This window comes from Salvia miltiorrhiza, chromosome 2 (assembly GCF_028751815.1).
Source record: "Salvia miltiorrhiza cultivar Shanhuang (shh) chromosome 2, IMPLAD_Smil_shh, whole genome shotgun sequence".
Classification (NCBI taxonomy): Eukaryota; Viridiplantae; Streptophyta; class Magnoliopsida; order Lamiales; family Lamiaceae; genus Salvia; species Salvia miltiorrhiza.
Genome location: NC_080388.1, coordinates 25,640,544 through 25,647,323, shown reverse-complemented (window position 1 = coordinate 25,647,323; position 6,780 = coordinate 25,640,544).

Genomic DNA, 6,780 nt, shown 5'->3' with positions numbered 1-6,780 from the left:
CAAAATTATGTATGACATCCCAAAGTTTGGTGATGTCGAAAATACTATACAGCTCAGCCTTTTCAGTGGCAAGCTTATCTGCAGATTCGATGGCATTGAGGTCATCAATCTGTGGACAAAGAGCTGTTTTGATGTATGTGAAGGTGAGAAGTCAGTGGATATTATGGTATGCTTCAAAGGATAGGTCAAGGCCTGGAAGAAAATGGTTAAGATAATCAGTGGCCTGTCTGGATAGAGTTTGCCTGAAAATTTCAACATCTTTTTCGTAATTTTTTAGTGCCGGAAAGAGTTGGCACTGAAGAGGAAGTGGTTTGTAGGGCTTTAGCTTCGGAAGGGATTTTGATGGAGATTCTCCCGGACTTGGGTTTTGTTTTGGTCTTTTTGGAATGGTACGAGGGCGGCGTGGAATATCAGTTGGGGCTTTGAGAGGGATTTCTTCAGTAGGAACGAGGGGTTTGGATATTTTAGTGAAGTGAGGTGAAGGGACTTTATCAGTTGGAGATGATGGAACTTCAGTCTCAACTAATTTTGGAGAGGTTGCAATTTTGCAGGAGGCTTTCGAAAAGCCTTTCACCTATTTGAAGAGCTGATAGTGATCGGTCACAACAATTTGCTCTGGCCAGAACACAGTGATGTGCTTTATGGCCTCGGGAATGATCTGGGAAACCATATTCCCTTGTCTGAGCATATTTGGGGTTCTGAACTGGGATCTCTCATAATAGAGCAATTGAAGGTATGCTCTCTCCCAGTAGTATGGTCCTGGCTTCATCAAAGCAGCCAAGAAGTTCTTCTGTGGTTGTGAAGCCTGATCGGGTGAGCTTGTTGCTCCTATCCAACATTTTTCAATAACCTTAGCAGCGAGCTTGTGGCTAAGCTTGTAGTCTGAAAGCTTTAGAGTGCCTTCAGTGGTGATGCCTTGCTTGTTCATGACCTTCTTTAAAATCTCGTTGGCCTCCTTGTCAGAGATTGTGGAAGGCAAGGGGCCGGTGTGAGGAAGGCAATAGAGCCCGCGGACTATATGTGATTCATTAATCCGTACTGGCTCTTGTTCATTAAGGTAGGAGGAGGTGAAGACATTAATGTTTTTGACGAAGTCTCCAGCAGCATCGATGGCTAAATTCTCGTAGAAGTTTTGGACTGGGGTCTTCAATAAATATGGTTCTTCGGCGGTAACAAGGGTCAGCCATCCATGTCTAACCAGTATTTCATCGGCGTTAGTGTAGCTGCTTTGTAGTAGAAAGCTGGAAACATCCAGTGAGGAGTCATATCTCACTTCCTTGTTGCTGCAACTGGTTGAAGCCATTTCGTCTTTGTGTTATAAAAATATGAGAATTCTCATAGAGAATAGCTGTGGAATTTAGGGTTAGAAGCAGAGGAAGTTCGAAAAGTGTTTAAGCGTGGAAAGAAATGATTTTTATAGATTGATATGATCAGTCATGGGAGATGAACAATTTCTAGGGCATTTGAGAAGACACCGGCGGTTGAATTCTGCGCGCCAGGTGTATTTAATGATTTTTGAAATTAGCATTAAATGTATGACAAATGTGTTCCTTAAAATAAGGGATTTATTCAATAATGCATACGTCTGATCAGCCAATAGAATAGGAAATAGTGAAACTGATTTTTGAAAAAGGCGGGTTCATTAAAGACCTTTTAAATTCGAAAAATTAGCTTATGTATCAATGATATTTCAGTTTCAAATTCCCAACAATATTAGTTAAATTTTTTTTTACTTAAAGACATGATTTTGAAAACATGAATAATCATGTATGATGTACTGATGTAAGCTAATTTTAAGTAAATATATAAATTACTTACTGGTCGACTGATCATTGTAGTCAGTCGATACCACGTTTTCAGTTGAACTGATGATATGAGTTTCCCCTTGATCATTGACTCATATCTTCAGTTCACACGTCATCAGTTTGAGGACTTCAGTTGGCAGCTCCATCTTTAGAAAACATTACGAGTTCAGATCAATATTGATATTTCGGATTCAGTAGCCCAATCCTTCCACATAGGTCATGGAATCTATCTTCTGGGAGCGCCTTGGTCAGTAAATAAGCTCTTTGAATGCTTGTGTGAATCTTCTCAACTGAAACGTCCTTCTTCTCCACATGATCTCTAATGAAGTGATGACGTACTACGACATGTTTGCATCTGGTGTGAAGTACTGGATTTTGTGAGATTGCAATAGCACTCGAGCTATCATAGTAGATAGGTACTTCCTTTTCTTCACTACCGTAGTCCTTTAGTTGTTGGACTAACCATAAGATTTGTGAACAACAACTTCCAGTAGTAACATATTCAGCTTCAGTTGTTTACGTAGCGATTGAAGTTTGTTTATATGAAAACCATGAGATTAACTTTGTTTCCTATCTTGCATCCTGCAAAATCTGAATCTGAGTTTCCACATAACTTGAAGTTGTCATCAGCTGGATACCATAATCCTACATTTGGTGTGCCTTTGAGATATCATAGAATTCTCTTTATTGCATCCATGTGAGCTTCCTTTGGGTCTGACTGATATCTCGTACAAACACCGACTTCAAAAGTTATATCTGGTCGGCTCGCCGTAAGATACAACAGAGATCCTATGATTTCTCTGTACTTCATAGAAGATACTGATTTCCCTTCAGTTCCTGGATCCATGTTCCAATTGGTGTTCATGGGAATCTTCACAATCTTCATGTGTTGTACTCTGAACTTGTTGATCAGTTCTTTAGTGTACTTCGACTGATTGATCAGTATCCCTTCTTCAGTTTGCTTAACTTGTAATCATAGAAAGAAATTTATTTCTCCCATCATTGACATCTGGAATTTGTTCGTGATGATTTCAGCAAACTTCTTGTTCGGATTTGGATCCGAAGATGATGTCGTTGACATAGATTTGAACAAGTAGGAGGTATTCTCCTTCTTTTAGTGTGAACAACGTTCTGTCCATTAATTCTTTCTTGAATCCTTGTTCAATCAGATACTCTGAAAGAGTATCGTACCAAGCTCTTGGTGCTTGCTTCAATCCATAGAGCGCCTTCTTTAGTTTGTACACTTTATCTGGTCTAGAAATCTCAAATCCCGGAGGTTGTTCCACGTAGACTTCATCAGTGAGCACTCCATTGAGAAATGCACACTTCACATCCAACGGGTGTACCTTGAACCTTTTGTATGCTGCGTAGGTTAGGAATAATCTGACTGCTTCCAGTCTGGCAACATGGGCGAAGGTTTCATCATAATCAATTCCTTCTTCTTGACAGTACCCCTTCGTGACAAGTCTTGCCTTATTCCCGACTACAAAACCTTTCTCGTCCTTATTGTTTTTGAAAATCCACTTCAATCCAATGACCTTTGCATCATTTGGACGATCCACCAATTCCCAAACTGAATTTCTGTTGAATTCATTGAGTTCCTCTTGCATTGCTATAATCCATTGGGTGGATCTCAAACCTTCTTAAACATCTTTAAGTTCAGTTTGCGATAAGAAGCAATTGAAATGCTCATCTTCGTTGATGCAGTTTTGGTTGATATCGTAAACGAGGTTGCACATAGATCTTCGAGTCTTCACTCCATCTGATGGTTCTTCAATGATGTTGTCCTTTGAGTGCAGTTCGAACCATTTCCTGTACTTTTGATTTCTTTTGGTGAAGGTGGAGGTTCTTCAGTGAGGATAGGTCGCGATCCATCATTTGTTGACTGAAGTTCGGTAATAGCTTCAGTTTCTACTTGAGTGGGCGACTCCTGAATAATTGTTGAATTTGGCTCCACTTGTACTCCAATTTGAGCTTCAATGACTTCGTTAGTTGATGGAGTTCCCCATTGACTGATGCCTTTAGTATGGGCTTCAATTGGACCTTCTATTACTTGACTGATCTTCTGATACTAAGCTCTTCACTATCTTCATCTTTTCTTGGTCCCCACATAAACACCTCATTTGGTTCGGTGAGTTTCAGTATTGGAAACTCCATTGTTCTTGTTGTTCTCTTCAATTTCATGTTTCTCGAAATCATCAAGTGACTCATCAAAAATAATATAAAGTGTTTCTTCTACAGCCATCGATTGAGAGTTAACTACTTGATAGGCTTTCCTGGATTCTTCGGTTCCAGAATATCCAAGAAAAATTCCTAGATCAGCCTTGCTATCAAAAGTGTTTAACTTTCTTTAATCATTGTTATGGATGAAACACCTAGAACCGAAAGCATGAAAACATGAAACAGTTGGCTTCCTATTCTTCCATAACTCGTAAGGAGTTTTTCCATGTCTTTTAGTGAGGAATTAGCGATTTTGTGTGTAGCATGTATTGTTGATAGCTTCAACCCAAAACTTCAGCGGAAGTTTTGATTCAGCTAGCATCGTCCTTGCTACTTCCTTAAAAGATATGTTTCTCCTTTCAGCTACTCCATTTTGCTGAGGAGTTCTTGATGCAGAGGTCTGGTGACTGATCCCTCATTCTTCGCAGCAGTCTCCAATCACTGAATTGAGAAATTTGGTCCCTCTGTCTGATCTGATGTTGATGATGTCCATTTATTTTTCAACGCTCAATCTCTTCATCAGCTTCGGTAATTCCTTCAGTGTCTCACTTTTTCTATGTAGAAAAATAACCCAAGTATATCATGAGTAATCATCTACAACTACTAGGGTGTATTTTCTACCGTTATATTTTCTGGGAAACACTGAACCAAATAGATCCATGTGAAGCAGTTGCAGTATTCGTTCAGAGGAGTGTCCAGTCTTTGACTTGAATGAAGCTCTGGTCTGCTTTCCTCGTTGGCATGCTTCACATTATTGCCTTTTCTGGACTCGTGGACTTTGATGAAATCCCTGGATAATAATGCCTTGTGCTCGAAGCTGGGCATAGATCCCAAGGCCCCTACCAGCCCTGAATGGTGGTACCCTACGCTGGATCGCGCCTTTCAGCAATTCATTGTGGGGCTCTGCTCTGAAGATGTCCCGGAGGCGCCCGTTTTCTCTAGCTCTTTCCTCGAAATTCTCCAAGAATTCGTACAAGAACTGTCCTGAGATAGGGCTGCGCCACGATCTTTTGCTGAATTTGGGCTATATCCCTCCCCCAACCACTGGTGTCAGATTTGGCTTATCTCCCTTCTTCCCGAGAGAATGTTCTCGAGGAGTTGGCCAAGCTTTACAATGACAAAGCCAATTTCACCCGTTCTTTGGTGGGGGATCTATCTAAGGATCCCTACCCTTTTCCTGATGTCGATGCGACAAGTACTCTGCCCATTTTTACTGAAGATCCTTCTTCCTCTATCCCCAGCTCTGATGCCTCCGGCTCTGTCCCAGCTCCCTCACAACCTAAACTTCCTCCTCCTTAAATAGAGTTGAATATACTTGTGTTTGTAAATGGCTTTTTCTTTCGTATATGTATAAAAATTGTCATTTAATATAAATCACTTATCCCTTTTGTTGTTCTTGATTTGTTATTTCAATAAACTTGTTGTTGGTGATGGGTTAATTTCACCTCTCCCTAGTTTTGTCATTTTCCCAGTTTGAACGAGTGCTCGTGCTAGACCAGCTTTGAGAGCTTAGATTTATGCTATATTTAAAATTCTGACCCTCTTGACGCCCGCTTAAAACCAGCTCTGAGAGCTCAGACTTATGTGACATTACATTTTTAACCATTTTTATGCCCGCGCTAAGGCAGCTCTAGGAGCTCGCGCTTAGGCGACTTCTAGGTTGTATGCGCTCGTGCTACCACCAGCATTGGGATCCGGTGTAGGCAGCTGCCCGCATTAAACCAGCTCTGGGAGCTCGAACTTAGGCATCACTTGAAAAAAATTTAACCCACTTAATGCCCGTGCTAAGGCAACTCTGGGAGCTCGTGCTTAGGCGACTTCTAGGTCTTAAGTGCTCGTGCTACCACCAGCATTGGGATCCGGTGTAGGCAGCTGCCCACGCTAAGCTAGCACTGGGAGCTCGGACTTAGGCGACATTCTAAAATTTTCCCCCACTTAATGCCCGCGCTAAGGCAGCTTTGAGAGCTTACGCTTAGGCAACTTCTAGGTCCTAAGTGCTCGCGCTACCACCAGCATTGAGATCCGGTGTAAGCAGCTGCCCACGCTAAGCCAGCTCTAGGAGCTCGAACTTAGGCGACATTCTAAGATTTTAAATTTTTTATCCCTAAAAAATAGGATGTGTATCACAGTGTAGTGGGCATATATGGGGTATACACCCCTACTCTCCCCTCGGTGTTGTGCGTGTACTTTAGAAGTCAAGCACGATTATTTTTCAGCCCTGCAGTTCTTGATTAGTTAAAGATAAATAATTCAGTATAAATGAGAAATGCTGTCAGACACGGGTAATTACCCTAAAACCAAGAATCTCACTTTATTAAAGAAACTTGGTCTCAAACCTCATTAAAACCCCTGTGGGGAAAAGAGTATTTGGTCTACACTGATAGATTCAAGTTGTGAGCCTTTCAAGCTAGAATTGCTTTAAAGTATTGATGTTCCAATGCCGAGTGAAAGGCCTCCCTTCGCTATCCGATAGATGATATGCTCCACCGCCTAGCACCTCTGTTACCACAAAAGGGCCTTCCCAATTAGGATCAAACTTCTTAGCTGGATGCAGCGCGTCCGTCCGTTTTAATACCATATCTCCCTTGTTAAATTTCCTGACTGCCACTTTCTTGTCAAACCCTGCCTTGATGATACTCTTATACTTTGTAGTCCTGAGAATAGTCGCGTCTCTGCTCAGCTCTATAAAATCCAGATCTAAACGCCGGATCACATCATTTTGTATGGGGTCGTAATGTAAGACCCTGTGCGATGC